Source organism: Dermacentor andersoni, chromosome 4 (genome assembly GCF_023375885.2).
Source record: "Dermacentor andersoni chromosome 4, qqDerAnde1_hic_scaffold, whole genome shotgun sequence".
Classification (NCBI taxonomy): domain Eukaryota; kingdom Metazoa; phylum Arthropoda; class Arachnida; order Ixodida; family Ixodidae; genus Dermacentor; species Dermacentor andersoni.
Genome location: NC_092817.1, coordinates 1,747,183 through 1,769,744, shown reverse-complemented (window position 1 = coordinate 1,769,744; position 22,562 = coordinate 1,747,183). Strand labels below are relative to the sequence as shown.

Genomic DNA, 22,562 nt, shown 5'->3' with positions numbered 1-22,562 from the left:
TTTCCACTACGTCCTGTGGTGGCTGTTACTGCAGTAGTTCAAAGGTACTCCTGCTTAGTCTAGTTATGTTCAGGAACACACTTATACACTTCGTAATCTGCACCCTCACATATTTTGTTTCTATTAAGGCCGTAGGGAGAGGTGATTTGTATCTTGTTCTTTATCACTCGAGGCATTACTGCAAGATGCTCACTCACATGGCTCTCCCGTAGGTGTGCAATTACTTTGTTTACAGGCAGATGCTCACAAACTAGCAATACTGCAGCACGCCTCTTTCTGTAAGATGCACTATAACTAATAGAATCTTACCCAGCAGTCTAACAACTGATTACAACAGCAAAACTTGCTTTGCTTTTTTCCCAATATGCACAACCGAGATTGCCAGTGGACATTCACAGGGCATTTGCCACTTTCACCATGAGATCGCGTCTAAGGGCTCTAACCATCCCGTTTTTCCATCTCACGGCTCGGCTCTTCTTAACTGGTTCGGACATGGCTCGGAGTCCGCTGCACCACCACTTTTGCCGGGGTTGCAGCATCAATGCAACCCATAATAAAAATGAAAAATTTAATGAAGCATTTCAAAATACAAGCTTAGTTGTGTTAAACCTATTTAAAACGTAAAGATAAGTTCTATGAATTTTGTTATACACTTAAACCACAATATAACAAACTCAGATATGAAGAATTATCAAATATAACGAAGTAAATCTCGAACCTTTCTAGCCAATATCAGCATTTAAGAAATATATGCTTGTAATGAATATAGGACATACATAACAAAAGTATTTTTCTGTAGGGTGTGACTGTTATAGTGAGGCTAGTCTGTACTTGTAAAATGTTGATTCTGCCAGTGTTTCATGTATTCAACCAACTACGTATAAATCTGTGCACTTTAACAAAATTTTTGTCACGTTATTTGTCACATAAAAAAATGTTTCATTGTTTTCTCTTGAAGTAAGTTATCCTGAATTTATCTGAAAAGCAAAAAAAAGAAAACTTTGCAGGGACACATTTCTCAAAAAGATGCGACCCTCAGAGGGTTACGCGACTCCAATGAGTGTTGTTGTATCCCTTTTATTAAATCTATACGATACGAATAGCGAAGGCTATTCAACTTGCCTTCAAAATTTAGAATATAGTAGAACCTCATTAACACATCTTAAAAAGAATGAGAGTAAAAACCTTAATGTCATGTAATCTTTATGCACTACACTGTTCACAAACTATACCGAAATTCAAACGGCAATTAATGTAGATGCACACTGTGAGACATCAACACAATGACGTTTGTTGAGCAAGGAATGGTGCAAGGTGTGTGCAGATGAATGAATCACATGTGCTTATGTACTTATTTATTTATATACCTCGCAGGCTGCAAGGTTGGAGTATTATGCGAGGGGGAATAAAAAGGTAGTTACAAAAGGAAGAAGGGCACAACATTAAGAAAAAACCAGCAAAAAAGCAGTACCAATACAATGCACCAACTCGCCCAACGTGTTTTACTGGCACAACATTATACGCCTCGTGCACCGCCTATAGAGGCGCCACTGAAAGCCACCTAGCGGGCGCTTCCAACAGTACACGCGGGAGCAGTAGCAGACGACAACCCTTTGCAGCAAGGATGGCTGAAGTTCGCGGCTACGATTTCTCCTTTGTTCGGGTGCCAGGCTCCTTCTTCTGCGGTGACAGCTGTAGGGAAGATGCTGACCTCTGTGCGAGCGGGTATGAACACGATGTTACCGGTGTTTGGGACAACATGGTCCACATACGTGCAAGGTGTGTCCCGCAGACAAACGCCATGAACCCCATTTGCATGACGTGGAGCTCATGTTCACTAGCCGATAAATTTTGTTGAGTGATGCAATCTCTCGATGGTTTTTTTTATTCTACCCTTGCCGCAATGCTGCTTCTGTACCTGAATAATAAGCACCCGTCGTAAGTGCAGACTTATATCAAACAAATCCGCACGGTGCAATCTCTGCATATGCCGTTGTGATTTTTCTGCCGATGAATACATGTGACATCGCCCAATAAGTGCAGTCGAAGTCGCCTCAAGAAGAGTAATTGCCAATTTATTGATGGAAACGCATACACTAGCCAACGAAGTCACCAAACACACGGGTTAATAAAAGCGCGTGTTAGTGCTGTACCACCGATGCAATTCTGCTGCATACGCCGATGAACTACCATTCCTGCTGAAGTTTGTGCAATTTTAAATTCCCCAAGGGAGCTGCTTGGAAACGTACAAAGCTAAAGACTGACTAACTTTTCAGTACTTTTTTATATTACTAGAGAGAGGTGCCACATGATATATTTAAAGGCAGAGCAGCGCCAGTCAAAGTAGATGAGCGCTGGCGGCAAGGCCCAGTTTAGTCGTCTGCAGCGTAAGTATAAGAAAGAATTCAGTTGAGTACAAAACTCCCATGCAAGAAGAGACTACGTTGTGAAACAAACAAATCACTCGGCGTGTTAAGTTTGCTCAGGCAGCATCGAGGTGTGATGACTTCCCAAACGGGACGCAAACTTTTCCGCGAGAAATGAAACAAAAATACCATATGCAGCAGCTATTAGCAATTCTCGCCCTGAACTACCTATTTTCTAAACACATTTCCAAAAACGCAAACAATATCTAAGATGCCCTCGGGCGAAAAGAATAAAGCTGGTGAAGAAGCATTTCCTTGGTATCATTCCGATAAGACACAGCGTGATTTATACCCTTTACAAACAAGGCAGGGTGAAAACTTCGCAGCTCAACAGAATCGACAAGAGTTATGCATGGAGAAACTAGCAGCAGTTAAACATGTGCAGAGCCACGCATAAAATAGATGTAAAAACATGAAGTGCGCGACAGCTGGTGCAAGGATTTACCGCGCCACATGAAACCAACAATTTCAGTTCTTGCAAACTTCAGTAGCTTTAACATACAACGCAATGCGCTCGTGCAGTCGTGCTGCCTAGCTAGCGCAACGCGGTAAAGAAGCGGAAAACAATATAAGCGGCAAACAGCATTCCGAACTTTAGCGAAATGCCTTTAAATCTCATGCTGCACTGCAGACGAATTTCGTAGCTCACGCGTCTATGATCGAGTGGAAAAAAACACAGACGAGACATAGGAAAGGATGAGAACAAGAAATTTCCCTTCGAAGCGACGATCCATTTTTGCTACCGTTGCTCCCGCTGATGAGGCTTTGCCGGGAATGATTAGAACCGTATTGCCGGCACGTTTTCACCGGTATTTGAGCCCCCCACCATGCAACAATTCTTTTTCGACATTGCCTGAAGCTTTGGCCACCCCACACGTGCGAATGGTGTTGCCTATCTTGCTCTGAAAACGTGAATAAAGAAGCACGATCAACAACACAACAAACTACGGCGCACGCCAGGCTCCTCTCCCGCGTGTTCTGCGCAAGGCTGCCACCAGTGGCGCATCCGTCGGCCTGCACGGCGCGTATACACCACTTAACAAACAATAACAGAAAAAATTACTCCCCATGCACCCTGTACAGATGGTAAACCAGCGAAGTTGAAATGTGCGGCCCCATTGTTTATCACTGGGGTTAATTCCGACGGTTTATTCAAGTCTTTCTTTATTATTGGTTATGTCTGTGTTTCTTAATGAGGTTACACACACGTTTGGCTTGCGTTTATCATTGTTTATTTGGAATGCCACACATCACGCTTTGCAAGATCACCATCATGGAAAGTGCAATGAGTGGTTCATTGTGTTAATATGTGTTAATACAGCGGCTCCATCAAAGTCTTTCTGAATTATGTTATGCATTTGTGTTTTGTAATGCGTTAATCATAGTATTTGTGACTCGGTTATGCACTGTAGTTACTAAGTGACACACCTGGGCTGCACATTTCATTTAATTAAATACAGGGACACATTTTTGAACCTATTGGGAAGTCGGAGAAAGACTGCTGCACGTGCGCTCTGCTGCTAGAGAAACGACGTCGCTATCGGTCTAGCCAATGGCCCACCACACCTTTGCTGTGAGATAATTATGACATTATAATCTTGTCTTAACCCTGTCCCCCTCTGCATCCCTTACCTGCAATAATACATAGATAAATGTATATGATTTAAATGCATAAACATTTCTATGTCTACCCAACAAGAAATTTCTCCGTCCATCATGCAAGACGAATGCAATGGCTCACACCCCCTAAACAATGGCTCATACCCCTACACTAGGGTTTTTTGGATCGGACCATGAGTGTTTTGCCTCGGCATATACAGATTCACTATAAAAATAATGAACACCTCTCTGCTAGAGACCAAGACGATCATGAGGCGTACTAACAAATGAGTTTATTGAACATGATGAGTAAATGCTGGTTGACAAGCAATAAATCGAAGTTACACAAAAAGCAGAAGCAAGAACTGATGCATGTCCATACAGATCCTAACAGAAAACGCATCCATTTCTGAAAGTGTAACAGAGGCAATGCTGACAAGATTCTCCCATTGTCTTTGCATCTACAGCTTCCATAATTTCTCTAGGCAGCTGATCCCCACAGAATGCTAGCTTCTTCCTCTACAATGCACTCTCGACATCTGAACGTGCATTGTAGACGAAGAAGCTAGCATTCTGTGCAGATCGGCTGCCTGGAAAAATTACGGAAGCTGTAGATCTAAAAATGCTGGGAGAATGTTGTCAGCACAGCCTCCGTTAGAAATGGATGCATTTCCTGTCAGGACACACACATTTTGTCAGGACACACACAATTTTTGCTCCTTTTTGTGTAGTGTATGTTTGGTTTATTGCTTGTCAGCCAGCATTTACTCGGTGTGTACATTAAACTTTTGGTTGTTAGATCATCTCGGTTTCCTTGTTCGTCCTGCGTGCTCTGGTGCCATTTTTAGCCAGGCTATTCATTATTTTTTTAGACTGCAACAAGTCACATTAATGGGCCTTATGACGCTTCTGTGTACCTTATAAAATCTTTTAATAGGCCAATGTAGGAAGAAAGCATAGTGTGACGCAGTAAGAACAGGGTACGCTAACTTCTAATCAAATGGTTTATTGTGAAAATGCAGTAATCTATAAAGGTTACCAGAAAGTAGTAAAGCAATAAAACCTAACAAAGATTACTGCTTGATGAAACCAAACATAAAAGTGGGAAAGGGAGAAAATACATATATATATACAAGTCCAGGAAAAAAAGACATTGTGATCACCAAGTGCGCATGCGGCTACCTTCCAAGAAACTCATTGTTTTTCCAATGGCATGAAACTGGAAGAATGCTTGCATAAGCAAGCTGTCAGTCTGTCTATTGGAATAACAACAGCGTTTCTTGAAAGGTGCTGGCATGCAGGATTGGGAATTGTAATGATTTTTTTCCTGCACTTGGAATTTTTCTGTATTTTCTTTCTGTAGCATCTGTTTGGCTGCATCAAGCACCAGTTTTTATCTAGCCTTCAAAGATGTCTTTCTTTTTCGGGGGAAAACACTGGGAAGGCGGGAGATGGAAATTCAAGACAATGAGCAAAACGAGAACAAGGTGAAAGCAGGAGCCAACGCTTCAACAAGTTGACCTTGAAGAAGACAAGTCCACTTGTCGAAACGTCGCCACATTTTTACAATGAACCTCAGTTGAAAGTTAGTCCTCATCCATCTCTAGTGTCATCCTGTTGATACTGCTTTATGCTATGCACCCTTGCAACATTTGTGTGTGTGTGTGTGTGTGTGTGTGCGTGTGTGCGTGCGCACGCGTGGATTTGGAAGTGAAATCTGGCCCTTGGGCGGAGGTATCATTCTTCTCCTGTGCAGCCTCATGAATTTATTAACTATAGTGCAACAGAACTATGATGGACAAGAACGAAGTGAACATACAGATCACTTCGTTCTTGTTCGTTGTCTATCTGTTGCGCTTTAGTTAATAATGAATACAGACCAACTCATCCAGTTTTCAGTTATGTCGGGCTTATAAGCCTGCTTGTGTCCTGGAATATCTGCATGGCTATGTATCCTGTAATTTAATTTCTGGCCATGTGCTTGCAAGTCGCATGTCAATCTCCTGATTTTCCCGACAATCTCATGTGATGTGCAGGCCCAGACAGTTTCTGGTGAGTCAATGGAGATGTGCAGAGTGTTGTGCAGTGTGTAATCTGCACTACAAGTGCTGCTTTGATTGCTTTCAGTTCAGCTTTTCTAGGTGTAGGATGACCTGGAACGGTACTCACCTATGTGGAGTTTAGTTTTATGTAGTGTCATGCTATTGTTACACTGCTATTGCCACATCAGTGTACAATGTGTGCCTGATGTTTGCTTGCATCTTCATGATTAGCAATCTCCTCTGTGTGTTTGGCAGTTGCATATAGTCTCCTGGCCTAATTGTTTGCCTCCATATTGCACGGTATGGGCCTGTTGTGTTTGAAATTCAGGTGCTCCCGAGGTTGCTTCTGAAGGGAGGGGTATAGTCATCATTGCGTCTCATATGCTAGCTGGCATAGTATCTTGGGACTAGGTTCCGAGCTCTTGAGGCAAAGAATTAGTGCTGCAGGGTGCAACTCTACTCTGTCTAGGTGCTTGTTCGTTTGCTCTTTCTCACAGAGGTCTTCAAGCATGGTAAAGTCGGAAAGACCTGTTCTTAACCAATGCCTGCATTCAATGAGTTTTCTTTTTTGTGTGCTGCTGGTCATTCACACCGTACAATACCTTCGACACAAGCACAGCAGCTGCAATTTTCCATAGTATCCACACGCCCAGCCCCCATGATTTCAAGATTATTCTTTTCTCTAGGTGTAGAATTTGTGTCCAGGCATGGCATAATTGTTTCACCCACATGCTGGCTCTGCCGTCATGGTCTTACACTAGCTGAGGAGTTGTGGATGTTGACTTGCGGGTATATACAAACTGGGATACATAGCGCAAGAATGACACAAGGACGAAGCAGGAACACGGGACGAGCGCTAACTTTCAACAATTGATTTATTGCAGCTGGGGAACATATATACACTCACTGGGACGCCACTGCAACAGACACACTGAAGGGAAGGGGGAAAAGCAGTCATGTGACTACTATGCCCAAAAATTCAAGCTCTTTCTTTGATAAAAGAATAGATGGCGTACTAACACAATCGTCACCTGCTCTAGCTATCTCAGCTGCCTCAATAATTTCCCTCGTTATCTTATTCGTGTGGCAATAGACAACAGTAGTTTGTTTTAAGAGAGGGAAGCTTTGTTGAAATTGTTGAAAGTTAGCGCTCGTCCCGTGTTCCTGCTTCGTCCTTGTGTCATTCTTGCGCTATGTATCCCACCAATGTGCCCAAACTTCCTCCCTGCTGACTTGCGGGTATGTTTCTCCAGCTATTGGGAGCACAATGTGCAATCTGGAGTAGTTCTTGATCCTAGTCTTTTTTCCGACATCGATGTAAGCTGACTTATCAGAACGAGAGGCCACACTGGCCAAGAAAGTCTGCAGTGTTGTCGAGAGCTTATTGCATCATTCTTGATTTCTGTGTAAGATAGCTTTTTCACAGACTGTAGCACATCATAGGCTGTAATACTTCCTATAATATTCCTGTGTTGTTGATGTGGGTGGGCCTCCAAGTGTACCTCCAACTCTCACCTGGAATTTTCTGTCTTTAAACATGTCACTGTTTAAGTGCTCTACCAGAAATATTTTGCTCATCGTTCCTCTTATTAGAGTAGCACCAGGTACTGCTGTTCTTCATTCACTCTCTTCTATCTTTCATAAGCGGTATTTCAGCTGTATTTCACCTGCACAAAAGTTTCTGCTGCTTATGGCCCACTCATATCTGCCAGAAGGGACAACTCTTGAAAAAGGGTTTCTGTGTGCTATGTGTGCGACGTAGTATGAGAATTCATGTCTTGACATCTATATATCTGTAGAACCAGCTTCCTGACAGAGTACTTGCTATACCTGATTGTGCTTATTTGTGCAGTGCTGTTGAACAATACATATTGATGCAATGAATGTTTACACACTCGAATTATCACGAAAGATGGTTGTTTTACAATTGTGCCCTTTGCTTTCGATTGGTGTTAGATTTTGTATAAGCATGCCCCCCTATGCAATATTATTTGGAAGTTTAAGGGTTCAATAAAAGGTGATGAACTAAATACATGTGCAAGAGCTTTGTTTTGCCTATGACTCCCATCGAAATGCAACTTCCATGGCTGGCAAATCAACCCCTCACCTTGTGTTAGCAGTAGAATGCTATAGCCACAGTGGCAGGTGAATAAATTGAAGAACAATATATTTGTCTATAGATACTTTTTCTTGCTTGTATGTAAGTAAAATTTAGAATAAGTTTATCATTGCAAAAAGGCAGTTTGTGGTCCTTTATTGAATAAAAAACATATATTGTGTATAGTTGAAATGCAGAAATTCATTCTAAAATTCTCGGGTGATATGTCCTTGCAAGTAGCATGGTATTTCATTACTTATAAAGAGTAATCACAGCGGATATCATTATATGTGTTTACACACTAATATATGTGATCACTAACTTATTAGAAATTTATTAGAAACATGTAAGGCATGAATATTTCTGCGCACTTGATCAGCTATGAATGTGCAAGAACTGCTTGTGCTTGAAAGATTCAAAGTTTCACAGGAAGGGATGCAGCTGGCTGACTTCACTGCACAGTTTTGATTTACTTTTCTTTAACGTGTTGTTTTATACTGTTTTATCCCCACAAGAACAGGCTGTTTGCCTGCTTTTTGCATTGCTGCATGAGTTTTACATGACGGTGCAGGAGGGTACATTGTGCCACTATAGCAAGCGAATAATTTACTTAATTTACTAGCTGTAGAGCTAATTACCTTTCAAAGCAAATGTTAATGCAGGTGCAGTAAGGATACAAAGTCCGCAACATAGTCAATGTTTATTGGTTTCTGTGCAAGAAAACAAAAATTATGAGAAGAGGCGCAACTTATCGTGCATGTAATATTCGAAAACAAATTAACGACGCTGTTTATTCAAGCTACGGCTTTAATGCTATTGTAGAAAATTCATTATGATAGCCTACACTTTCGCTCTGTCAACTTTAATAAGTGAGGTAAGATAACCTTTCAAGATGCATCAGGAAATTCACGCTTGGAAACCGACAATGCAACTGAACAGTACCGCGTTCAGCTTAACATTGAAACTTCGGGTACTTTGCTGTCTTGTCATTTGCCCTTGCCAAAGTTGAAATAATTCAAGCTGCTCCGTAAGCGCGATTTTTGCATGCTACTCAACAAAAGAAAATTGTGACGACCTCGCGTCCGGTGGGGATCGAACACCTAGTCATACCTAGTATTGACAACTTGCAAAGACGTACGAAGTAAACGTGAAAATGCACTTCATTTGCTGTGTAACATGTCAACAAATGCATAAAAATCAGAGAAAGGAATCTGCGGTACAAGGTTTTTTTATTCTCCCTTCGCGTACGTACTGAATTCGGCAATCCACTTCTCCACGCATTGGACTTGTGCGAGCCGCCATTTTCCTAAACAAACCGGCGAAATAGCTCCATGATAGCTCTCCGCGCAATTTCGACAGAAAATCGCAGCGATCGCTGCGACGGTGCGACCAATCGGTTGGTCGCAGCTGAAAATCAGGGGGTCGGCACAGCAACTGCGATTTTCATCGCAAACGATGGAAATCGCACTTCCGGTGCGACGAAAATCGCATCATGTGAAACAGGCTCGACCAGGCCAACCGTGGACCGAACGTCGGACACAGCGACGTCGAGTCTACAACGCATCAGCGGGCCCAATGGAAGCAGCGACGACGACGTGACGTGGCCACGTCGACAGATTTTATGTAAATATTTTCAACTTCACAATACATCGTGCGCAATATTTTCAATTAACTAGCTTTGTTTATAGTTTGTCGTATGTTGGGGTTTTGCCATTCGGTTGGCAACGCGTGCTTTCTGGATATATCTATTTTTCTTATGCTCATGCCCCATAAAGGCTTTTCCTAACTCAAACAATCCTTGCGTCAAGTTTACCACCCTGAGATTGTGACACACATCCAGAATCATGGCATTCATGCTTGCAATTTTAAAGCCAGCAGAGGTTGGACAAGATTTATGCACCGAAAGGGGCTGTGCTTCAGAAGGCGCACAATGTTACGCCAGCAATTGCTGGTGGACTATGAAATCAAAATAAGAGATTTCCATCGGTTTGTCCTTCGGATCCAGCAGGAAAATCATTTCCTTCTCTCTCAGATTGGAAACACTTATCAAACTGCTCTGAAGATCGACACGCCGCAAAGCAGCACAGTGGAACTGAAACATGCAGAACGACTGCACATGAAGACAACAGGCGCCAGAAAAACAATGGTTCACAGTGATTTTGGCAGTAACAGCTGATAGAAGAAAGCTGCCATCGTTCGTGGACTTGTTGAAGAGAGTTTGGGGATGGCGTCCAAGGGCTCTTCTGCCATCACTGATCGTCATCAACAGTTTCCGCAGCCAGGTGGAGGGTGTCTGGCGCTGAACAAAATAAATGCACACAGACATCGACGTGATCCCGGGTGGCCTGATGTCTGCTGCAGCCCCTTGATGTGTCTATCAATAAACCTTTCACGGACAACATGCAGTGGCTGTACACCAAGTGGATGGCTGAAGGAAACCACGACCTTACTCCAGCAGGCAGAATAAGGAGGCCGTCCATTGACATGCTCTGCTGATGGATTCTAGAGGGGTGGAGCGCAATTCCCAGCATTATAATCATCCACAGCTTCGAAAAGACCAGAATTTGAAACAGCCTGGACGGCACAGAAGACGATGCACTGTGGGTCAACAACAATGAAGATCTGCAAGCGATGTCAGTGAGTGATGACAGTCTTAGTTGCGAGTAGGAGCACCAACACATGGCGGGCTAGTGACATGAATAAAAAAAATTCACCGACAACTACGATACTTCCTAATGCAAAATATGAGTGCAGCTCTATGTGTTTTCATTTCGCAATATATTGGCTGGTGCGGACAGTCGCCTCGCACTGCGTGTTGCAAACAGAGTGAAGTGTGGCGCGACTGCCTCACTAATCGGGAGAAGCAGCCCATGGGTGACGCGTGGGAGCGATTTACAGCCGCCGCTGCAGACAGACCTCCCAGACAACATGCTACTCAGGCGCCGTCTCGTAGCCATCGTCACCGAAGTGTGCACCTTGCGCGGCACTACGCTTTTCTTCTCATGCTTTAGCCATACCCTCCTCCTCCACTTTCCGCCTCATGCTTCCACTGCACCATCCTCCTCCAGTTTTGTCCTCATGAGCTCTTCGCTCTCGCCGCTTTTTTCATCCCCACTGCACTTCGTGTTCACTCTTTCATCCACTGTGCTCGTTCACCCAGTTATGCCAAGAATGCCGACACTCGACCGAGGAATGGCCACACTTTAAAGAATTGTGGGTCCGGTGGCGGCATGGCGAACGCCCGTTTCAAGCACGTCTGTTTCATCTTGCAGGTAAGATACAATTATAAATGTTACACAAGTGATAACCGTTGTTTGCTGCTGCTACCGGACCCTCTGAATTGTACTGCCGTTTTGATACAGTTGGTGCATTGCCTAAAAATGTCATTGCTGTTACTTTGCGGTGACGTTGAGACCAATCCTGGTCCAAACGTGGACGAAATGCTGTCGCAACTGCTGGCTGGGCAGGCTCGCATTAGCCAAGATATAGCTAGCCTATCTGAAACGGTTGCGTCATTTGATAGTCGTCTAAAGAATGTTGAGGAAATGGCGGCGACTGTGTCAAACATAGCACCACGTGTAAGCGAACTCGAGCACACCGTCGGTGCGCTTCAAAAACTAGTAGGCAAGCTAGATCGTCAGAACGATGAGTTAGAAAATAGACTCCGTAAAAAGAATTTGGTTATTCATGGCTTGCGTGAAAAGCCTTCCGAGTCGGCTGATGATCTGCTTAAATCTGTATTGGAACTCGTATCAGTTAAACTCGGTGTAAAATGCGACGACATAGAGCGTTGCCACAGGCTTGGAGCTGAAAGAAAGGATAAACCTCGGCCGGTAATCATTAAATTACTGGATTTCAGAACAAAGGTTGCTATCTTGAACAACGCCCGGAAACTTAAGGGAACTAATATATATATAAACGAGGACTACTCCGCACGGGTACGGACGGCACGTAGAGCGCTGTGGCAGAACTCGGAAGATATGCGCAAGAATGCTGGTAAATTTAGACTTAAACACGACACACTCATGATTGACGGTGTTCGTTACATGTGGGACACTGATAAGAATGTCATTGTTAAGGCCTCGGCGCGTTCGCCTTCAATGGTGTCAGCCTCTGTGCCTTCGGCTCCCGTGAAATCGGCTTCTGCAAAAGCGACTGGCAAGAATACAGCTTCGGCTAGTGTTGACTGACGCTGCGATCAGAATATAACTGTCCTCAATGTAAATGCGAGGAGTGTACTCAACAAAGTTGAAGCTCTCAATTGTTTGGTGGAAAGCCACAACCCAACAATTGTCTGTCTTACTGAGACTTGGTTAAATGAATCTGTTATTGATATCGAAATCTTGCCTCCTGGTTATGCACTTCTTCGGAAGGACAGGCATGTTGGCCGTGGTGGTGGTGTGGCAATTCTCATTAAAACAAGTCTTAAATTTTTTTTATTACCTGAACTTCCTGGCATTGAGGCTATTTGGTGCAAAGTATACAGCAGAGGTATTGTAATAGTTGTTGGTGTTATTTATCGCCCTCCGAACTCCGACGATATTTTTCCTGCTGTCAATGAGTACCTTATTAGTAACAAGTTGTGCGGTTGCAAGTTATTGTTAGCTGGGGATTTCAATCTCCCATGCATTAACTGGAGCACACTTACCCCAACTGGCCGTGATAAGGCGCTGTGCGCTTCCCTGATCGACCTGGTTATTTCATTTGGGTTAACTCAACTTGTGGATTTTGTGACGCGCGAAAACTCAATATTAGACCTTATATTTGCGAACCAACCACTCTTATCACACGGAGTTAAATGTGAAGTCACCGAAGGCTTATCTGACCATAAAGCTGTTGAAATTGTCTTGAACTTAGTGTGCCCTCGACTAAGACCTGAATTCACAACCGTTTTTGACTTTTCTAAAGCTGACGATACTTCCGTAATTGACACTTTAGCCTCAACTTTTGATGACTTCCAATGCTGTAGTGAACTTTACAATGTAGACACGCTGCTCCTTAAATTTTGTGACATTGTCCATGAATGCCTGTCAAAGTACGTGCCCCAAAAATGTATTAAACGGAACCAAAGACACCCTTGGTATAATAGAGAAATAATTCAGCTCAGTCGTCGCATTAAGCGGCTACGTAAGCAAAGCCATTCCGAGTGTAAGGACAATACTTCTTTATTCAACACGTTGAAGTCTAAATTAAGAGCGAAAATGCAAGAGGCTAAGAACTTTTACTTTAATAATACATTGGCTACATTTATGAAAAAAAATCCATCTAGGTTCTGGAGATCGATTAGTCCTGCAGCTTCTGTACCTTCTTCCTTTATTCTTAATGACCAATCCTGCTCCCAATCTGAAACTATAGCCAATGCCTTCAACAACTTCTTCAAATCTGTTTTTTCTACCGATAACGGCACCAATCCCCCATTTTCCGCGCGCCTCAATCTGCCCTCTCTTCCAAATCTTGATGTTTCCTCCTCCGGAGTACATAACCTCATATTAAAACTTGATGTAACGAAAAGCCCAGGCCCAGACGGCATTCCAAATATGTTCCTAAAGAGGTACTCGGAATGGTGCGCAAACTATCTGACTATAGTATTTAAAAAATCAATAGGCTCTACAACAGTTCCCCAGCTGTGGAAATTGGCTAACGTCGTGCCCGTATTCAAGTCCGGAAACAAACAAATAATACCAAATTATAGGCCAATATCTTTACTTTCCATCAGCTCTAAACTCTTGGAGCACATTATTCACAAGCACATTGTGGAATATCTAAATGCAAACAATATTCTTTCCCGATCGCAGCACGGTTTTCGTGCTGGCTATTCCACTGTTACGCAGTTGCTTGAATTTACACACGACATTGCCTCTTCCCTTAATAGCCGAGGACAGCTTGATGCCATATTTATTGACTATTCTAAAGCCTTCGATTTGGTTTGCCATGCTAAGCTTTTAGTTAAACTTCGTACATTTTTTGGTGACAGCAAGCTGGTTGATTGGATAGCTGATTACTTACGGTCGCGCTCTCAATTTGTTACGTTTAACCGCGCGAAGTCGTCAGAGGTACAGATTACATCTGGGGTGCCGCAAGGATCGGTGTTGGGGCCGCTTTTGTTCATTATTTTCATAAATGACGTTGCAGAAATCATTGGAGATACTCAAGTTAAACTTAGAATGTATGCAGACGACTGCGTTATCTACAACACCATCTCTGATGCTCATGATCAAGTTGCGCTAAATAACGTTTTTTCATTGTTTTGTAACTGGAGTGAAACCTGGCAAATGTCTATTAACTTAAAAAAGACTGTAGCTATGACCTTTTCAAACAAGAAACAGCCCCTTTCTTTTACCTATACTAATGACGGAGTCAGTCTAACACATGTTAAGGAGTTTAAATACCTCGGTGTGACTGTAACATCAAATTTAAAATGGCGCAAGCATGTTGAAATAATCTGCAATAAGGCTCGTCGAAAACTTTGGTATCTCCAACGCACGTTAAGTAACTCAACAAGAGAATGCAAATTGACTGCATACAAAACTTTGGTTAGGCCCATACTAGAATATGCATCGGTTGTTTGGTCACCTCACCTCAAGCACGACATAGCTATGTTAGAATCTGTCCAAAAAAAAGCAATCAGGTTCATTTTTCATCGCTATGACCGGCAATTCTCGCCTACTTCGCATGCGCACGTTTTAACGCTGCAATCTCTCGAACATCGGCGTACTTCTGATCGCGTTATCCTTCTTCATAAGATAGTTCACACCGGCTTGAGTGTTCTGGCACCGATTTCTTTTGTTGCAGCTTCTGCACGCTGTACTCGACGATCTGATCCCCTGAACATTGTGCCCTTCAGGTCGAATCTTGATTCTTTTAAGTTTTCCTTCTTTCCGCGGACGGTGGATTTATGGAATAAACTTGATGGGTCTCTGCGCAGACTCGGTACTGAGCATTTTGAAAATGAATTGCGTAATTATGTATTCTGTTAATGTTTTCTTGTATTCTGGTGAATTTTGTTGAAAGTATTTGTAATTGTATTCTTTTTTTTTTTTTACTCTGTACTCACTCCTGCTATGTCTCAGAAACTGAGACAGCAGTATTTGTAAATAAATAAATAAATAAATAAAAAAAAAATCAGTTGCATATACATTGCGTATGCACTTCTACTAAAAAGCTAAGGTTTTAGTAGCAAGTTTCTTATCTACATTGCGATATGAAGTCAACTCTTATAAATCTGATGTAAGTTTTCTTTTCTCCCGCCAAATTGACGTCAACTTTTCTGAAAAAGATGGGTTCGCTACACGAGTCAATACGAAACCGCATTTGTGGATACATTCCAGCTTATTAAAATTTTTCACAGGGCATCATGCTAGTCGAGCCTGTTTATAATGAACTTCATAGTTAAATGAAACGCGATCATTGTATTCACCCTTCAAAACGATGCCCTGTTCCTGTCACCTGTCATTTCGAAACTGCAAGTGTAGCCAAGAGCGTAGCAGTTTGGGCGAGTTGGTTAATTTTTTTTTTAATTATGGGGTTTTACATGCCAAAACCACTTTTTGATTATGAGGCACGCCGTAGTGGAGGGCTCCGGAAATTTCGACTATCTGGGGTTCTTCAACATGCACCTAAATCTAAGTACACAGGTGTTTTCGCATTTCGCCCCCATCGATATGCAACCGCCGTGGCCGGGATTCGATCCCGCGACCTCGTGCTCAGCAGCCCAACACCATAGCCACTGAGCAACCACGGCGGGTTGGGCGAGTTGGTATAGGCTTGTAGCGCAGCTCAGAACGAGCAATAAGGAAGGTAGAAGGGGTAATGAAAAGGAACGGAAAACAGGGTGAGCGGTAACAGAGTGAGCCACAAAAAAAAAAAAAGAAAGCAAGTGTAGTCACTATTTTTTTATTCGAGAGCTTGTTATGCATTTTACTACTGGTGGGACATGACTGTATTCTGCACAAAAGAGCAAAGCATTCTAGCTAGCTGGAAGCATTACCTTCGGAAACTAGTGCAGTATGCCCCCCTTTCGTGAGGTCTTGGACATCATGGTCTCAGCATTACAATTACGCGTCAGCCACACAAGAGCTGTAAAATTACGTTATCAATGTCGCTTTGGGCGTAACATGTGATGTTCAAAAGGTAAAATGTCACCGCGAACAGTTATCGGCAATCACCAAAGCGTCAACGAAGTCCCGGCGCACCATGATCTCCCGATAATGGTGTAGCAACTGCCGATCCTATGCAACAATGTGTGGTGACAACGTGTGGTGCATCATTCTCGCTGGCTGTGCCAAAATCAACAGTAATGTGAGAAACGCTTGAGCGGCCATTGTTCCCATGATGGATGGACATAGGTGGTCATTCCAAATGGTTGAAATGGGTGTGGTGCGGCAACTGGCGCCGCACAGACAATTGCACAAAAAGAGAGTGCCGCCATCATAGCATCCGACATCACACCAATGCGCGCCCCGTGCCATGCTGTTTATGCTGAGCGCCACCTGCTCCTCCCTGGAGGCATGCCTTGTGGGGAGCACACGCACCCATCTTCCCCCGCGCCGTCGCGTCGAGAGCCGGCATAGACAGGGGAGAGGCGCACTATGCCCTCTCCCGATTCTCCCTCGCGACGCGCACTTCCTCCCCGACTCGCGGGCAGGTAGCTGACAGGTGAGGAGGACATTCCCCTCGCCCAGGTAAAAAGGTACAAAACAGCGCGACCGGGGGAGACCCTCTCTCTCTGAGGCCGGACCCATAACCTGCCGGACTGGAGTACCTGCCGCTACCCGTGAGTGACCACGTTGCCTGACTATCCCGGGCAACGAGGCCAGCCTATTTATTACTATTACGGAGAGGATGCCCCTCTGCCAGTGTTCTTTATTGCCGGTAGCAATAAACGTTCTTACAGTTGACGCCGCTGGTTGCCTTATTCGTTCGAACCCGACGTAGCCGCGATTCCCGCGCTACTGGTAGGGGAGTAACACAAAGCGACTGCGTGGGGCTAGATCCGGAGCTCGCCTTCAGCCCTAGCCGCACGCAGAGTGGAACCCCCACAGCCTTCAGGCGAGTGATCTTATTTGCAGCTTGCAAAATGAGTGCATGGCAGTGGCTCGCTTGCTCATCTCAAAGGCCATATCACCCACCCTGGTTGGACTGGAGTGTAGTGCGCACTGCTGTGCACTTAGTTTGGTTGCGCTTCCATGCTTTCGTACTTCGCATGTGCCCTCTTTTTACTTTGACAGCATTTGATGCATTCATTGCAACAGTACACCGATTTAAAAAACGTTCATTACATCTGGAAGCAGTTTCAATAGGCAGGATTCGAAAATCATAAATACACTGTATTGTGGTCATTACAACTGATATATTGTTATATCTGGGATCATAAGTGGATTTGACTGTATAACTTATTGTGCTGAAAACTAACCGATGTCAGAGAGTTCAGTGCTTGGGATGTGAACTTTATTAACTACAGTAAAACCTTGTTAATGCTTAGTTCGCAGAGACATGGAAAAGATATCTACCAACCAGTTATACACATTAACCGAAAACGATGAATTAGCTGGACTTACCTTTCAAAAATGAAAAAGAAGTAATGAATAGTAATGTTCACAGTACACAGCTTCCTTTATTTCGAAGCAATGGACCAAAAGTTCGTCAGTTTCAGTTGCCGCCACGGAGGCCTTGCAGCGACAATAGCATCCTCAAATTCCGAGAGACCTCAGGCCAACCTCTCCATGAGGTCTTTCTTCTCGGCAAATGCCCACATCACAGCCGTGGCATCAGCAGCTGCTGTCAGAGGTGGACCTCAATCGAATGCGTTGACGTCACCATTGTTGTCATCATCTTCAACTTCACGAGGCACAACACCGACTACTATCTCGCAGTCTGATCAGTCAGGAAATTTTGCCACGTTGCTGTCTAGGCCACGGAACGATTCAAAATGCAGAACCTCACCTTGGTGAGGTTACCTTAGTGCTCCACACCTGTGAGCAGGCTGTCGCAGTCATCGGCACTCTCTTAGTTTTCACGATTGCTCATGCGCACAATGAACTTCGCTCAAGCAAAGCAGTTCTCGGCTATGGCAAAATCCACCTGCTACCACGAGTAGGCTAAGAGGTGTATTGCACCTAGCATGTCGATGCAGCATGTCTTGCCACACTCCATTGCTAGCAGCATTCTGCGCAAGTTATTTTTGTATAAACGCTTGACTGAGCGAATGATGCTCTGGCCGAGAGGTTGTGCAAGCGCTGTGCTGTTCAGTGGCAAGACGAGCTTGTGCTCAAGTTATCCAGTGCCACGTGTGCAGACGCGTTGTCGAGCGCAATAACTTCTCTTTTTTCTCCTGCAAAATTCCCATGCCAGACATATTCCTCAAGAGGCTCTGAAGTCATCCAAGGTGTTGTGTTGCTTCTCTGTATGATGCTAGAGGGCACTTGGGTGCCTTTAAAGCACCTTGGTTTCGCATACTGGCCGATAACAAGCAGTGGCAGTTTTTGGCTTCCTGTCACGTTGACCACGAAAGCAACCAACAGCATTTTTTTTGGCGTGTTTGCCACCTGTGAAGTTTTCGCCCTTGAATGTCAACATTCTGTTGGGCAGCAGTCTGAAAAAGAGTGCCGACTCGTCCAAGATGAAATTGTCTTCCATGGAGTAGTTGGCTAGTTTCCGGCAGCGGCTCAATCTGCCATTCCATGTCACCTTCGTGGTCCGCATGTGCTGCCTCTCCGCAAATCACCCTCACACTTGTGTTGTGGCGCACTTTAAACCTTGCTAGCCAAACGTTGCAGCAAGGAAAGTTCTTGCAGTTCATTTGACTAGCAAATATTTTTGCCCTTTCAGCGAGTAGGGGGCCACTGGCAGGTAAGTTCTGTGCCCTGCCTTTTTTCAGCCACATCAAGTCCTCTTCAACCTTGGGAAAGGCTGAACCCCTCGAGTAGCACTCTTTATGTTCGATGTAGCACTGTTCCTTTGCTCTTCCCATACTTTCCATATGCCGCAAACTGTTGTCAAAGGCAGTCCCCACGCACGTGCGACGATGTTCTTCGATGTTCCAGTTTCAATGCTACGAAGCATGTCCAACTTTTCCTTCACACTGAGTATGCTACTTTCTTGTCCATTCAGTTTTTGGCAAGGCCCTGTTTCTCCAAACGAAACCCAGTGAAATATTCAGTCAATGCCGAACCACCACGAATGAAACCACTATGTACGCAACACTACTAGGATGAAGTTACATGCCTGATGAAATATCCAGTCGTTGCTCAACCACCACAAACGACACCACATCGATGACACACGTGCAATGCAATGACCCACCCACAATCTGGAGTGCGATTTTGTAGAAATGCCTTTCTTCATGCCAATGCCTTTTCGCGTGACGTCAACGCTTTGGAAATGGTGCGTGCATACAAATGACGTTTTTTGTACAGTCGAAACAAAAGCTCTCTTCGTTGGCCGGACATTTGTTTTGTGTTCTTTTCTTCCAGGGATCTATAGCAAATTTATTTTGTAAAACATTATTTAATAAAAGCAGACTTCCATGCTACGTAAAGCAAATTTGTTTAATATACTTACAACACAAAAGCTGCCACAGCTTAAAGAAGAGCAAACGCGTGTGCTCCTATTTTTGAAGCCGTAGCCGCATAGTGCTTCTCGAACCTGCATCCAATCCATGCCACTGAGCACGTGCAGAATGCCAGTCTCTGTTGAACCCGAACAGCTGACTGCGTTGAGCGTGTATGCTGGCTGTAATGCAGTGCTGCAACACACAGCAGTATCTGAGAAGAACTGCAGGCACTGCTTCCGAAAGGTGGGTAAACACTGCTTGTGCAGTGCTTGCATTGCTGTACGGTTTTAGTTGCGTGTATTGTATGATGTGTGATAATTTCTTTTTAGGAAAGACCAACAAGAATTATTCATAGCCCCTGAGGACAAACTTTGAAACATAGTGGATTGAGAACTGTCATGGCAGTGAGCACCTTTCAATTGGGGACATCTACAACAGAGCAATAGCTTCGTCAAAGTGATTGCAGTGACGGTAATAGTACTTCCTTGATCAGGCGCCCCTGCACCGACAGTTACGCCCCAAGAAAGAAGCTGCTACGGCGGTAAATGTGAGTAGCAACTTTTTTGCATTAATGGTTGTGGGGAGAACGCGCGACCATCTTCCCCTGCATATTCATGTCGTCGTATGTTGTGGATGCGTTGAAGGCTGGTACTGGAGACTTTGCCTCTCCGTTTCCCTTGCGACATGAGTACATGAGTACGTGAGTACATTACGCGCATTGAAAGTTTCTTCCGTATCAGTAATGAATAATATTGTTAATATCGGCAAGTTTGCGACAATAACATAGCCATGTCCACTTTGAGGGGACAGAAACAGATATGGGCGCGCTTAGCTGCCAGTGACATAGAAACACCTGGCGGGCATGCTGCGGAAACTGCGGCATTTGTCTTCACTGCTATCCTAATACGGCACATTTCCGCTAAGGGTGGGCAAATATCTTAGCTGTGTTACAAGCGTCGGCATACGAATAGGGTACAATTCTAATGTATCAGTGTAAACGTGGCCACTATCATTGCTGCTCGCGATTTGTTGCGTGCCCACAAGTGCAGACGAGAAGAATCAAAAGGCGCCCTTTATGTTGTTGTCGTTGACCAAAACCATTATGAAGCCTACAAATAATAAAGCCGATGCAAGTTTGGCTGTAGCTTTTTCTTTTTTCATGGAAGTGCGGAAATTGATGAAAGGAATGAAATGAGGCATCTACTTAAGAATGTTTGGTGCGTGCAGACCGCTTGGTTTGTCTTGAAGAGTCGCTCGCGTAGCATTCGACAGATGGTAAGTGCCATCATTATTAGCTAGACTTGGCACATGACATATCACTGCGGCAAGTTCAGGGTGCGATCATTACACGGGAAAATTTTAAAAAGTCGGATTTTGACGACAAAATTCAGGGGTGCGATCATTGCGCGAGTGCGACCATTACTTCGAGTCACATCTGGTGTTCCATAGGGCAGAGTCTTAGGCCCTTTGTTGTTTTTATTTTATGCAAATGATATTGTGAATGCAGCCCACACATGTTCAAATAAGGCTGTTCATAGACAATGCATGTTGTTCCATTAGATAACTTGTTGTAGTGACCAGGATGACCTCAACACTTGTTGAACTAGCATTTCTCACTGGTGCTAACAATGAGGAATAATCACTAGTGTGGAAAAATGTGTATTCCTTCCTATATCACAAAAAGCACTGCTTTCGTATACTTATAAACTAGACTGTTCACCGTACCATGAAGTGACTAATCAGAAATAACTAGGCGACACCCTTACTTGCTATCTATCCCGGAAACTTCATATTCGCAACATATGTGCTTCCACCTTTTGCAAGCTGTCGTTTTTTTAAATATAAACTCAAGAAAAAGCTTTCTAATGTCAAATCTAATACTATTCATAGTCTTGAATGAACTAAAAGACGAGCTGTCCAGTTTGTATAGAACTAATTCTTTACATTTGCCTTACCATTTCAACTTATGAACTACATTAACATTTCCTCACATGAAGTAAGAAGGAAGAACTTGCGGCTTCACCTTCTTCACCAATTAACCAAAAGCTAGCCTTCGAACACTCCTTGTAACCACGCGTACCCAGCAACCCTGCCAGCAAACCATAACTCCATATTATGCCAGAACTGACTCATTCAAATACAGTAAAACCTCGTTAAACCGTACCCACTTAAACAGTAGTTTTCTTTTAAAAGTAGTAAAGTAAAATCCCCGAGTGCTCAGCATGGACATCATTCATGCTATCGAACATGGCACAAAGAAGTCGACGCTGGCATGCGACAGGGATCTACCGTTGGCTATGGTGTGTGGCATTTGGAATGCGAAGAAGTTGCTCGGCAGCACTACTGTGACCGCGAAAGGATGTCAGGTACGAGGTTAGACTTTTCACCGCCGTTGCCTTTGTTGTGGAAGTGTTGCCTAACGACAGTGATGAGGACACGGAAAGTGACAGCACGGGCGATTCAGGCCCAATAGTGGCAGAAGCTGTGCATTACGTCAGCCTCATGAATGCAATCGTCACGACGAAAACAGCCCCCCGCAAGGAAAAAGGCACCCTGCTACTTCTGCAACACTACCGCGCCCGTGCACGGAGAATATGCAACGCCAATGAAGAATTTGCCATGCAAGTGTTTGCCGAGAAGAGGGAGCTGGCTGAATAAGCTGGCTCGCAGCTTCAGTACGTTTGAGGCCACTGTCGTCACTGCTAGGCTGCCGCGGCATCAAATTAAAACAACAGACTTTTGTCACGCGAAGTGAATAACTACTGCATGTTTTTTCCCTTTCATCGCACTCTCTCCGAGTTCTGTTTTTGACAGGTAAGTGGTTTTCAGTTGCGCAGTACTACCAT

General features: G+C 44.0%; 1 protein-coding gene across 1 annotated transcript in view; it reads right to left on the bottom strand.

Annotated features, from left to right (window-relative positions):
• The window catches only part of larp (La related protein), a 140,522-nt gene that overhangs the window by 53,473 nt on the left and 64,487 nt on the right, over positions 1–22,562 (bottom strand). The gene's annotated exons all lie outside the window — the stretch shown is intronic.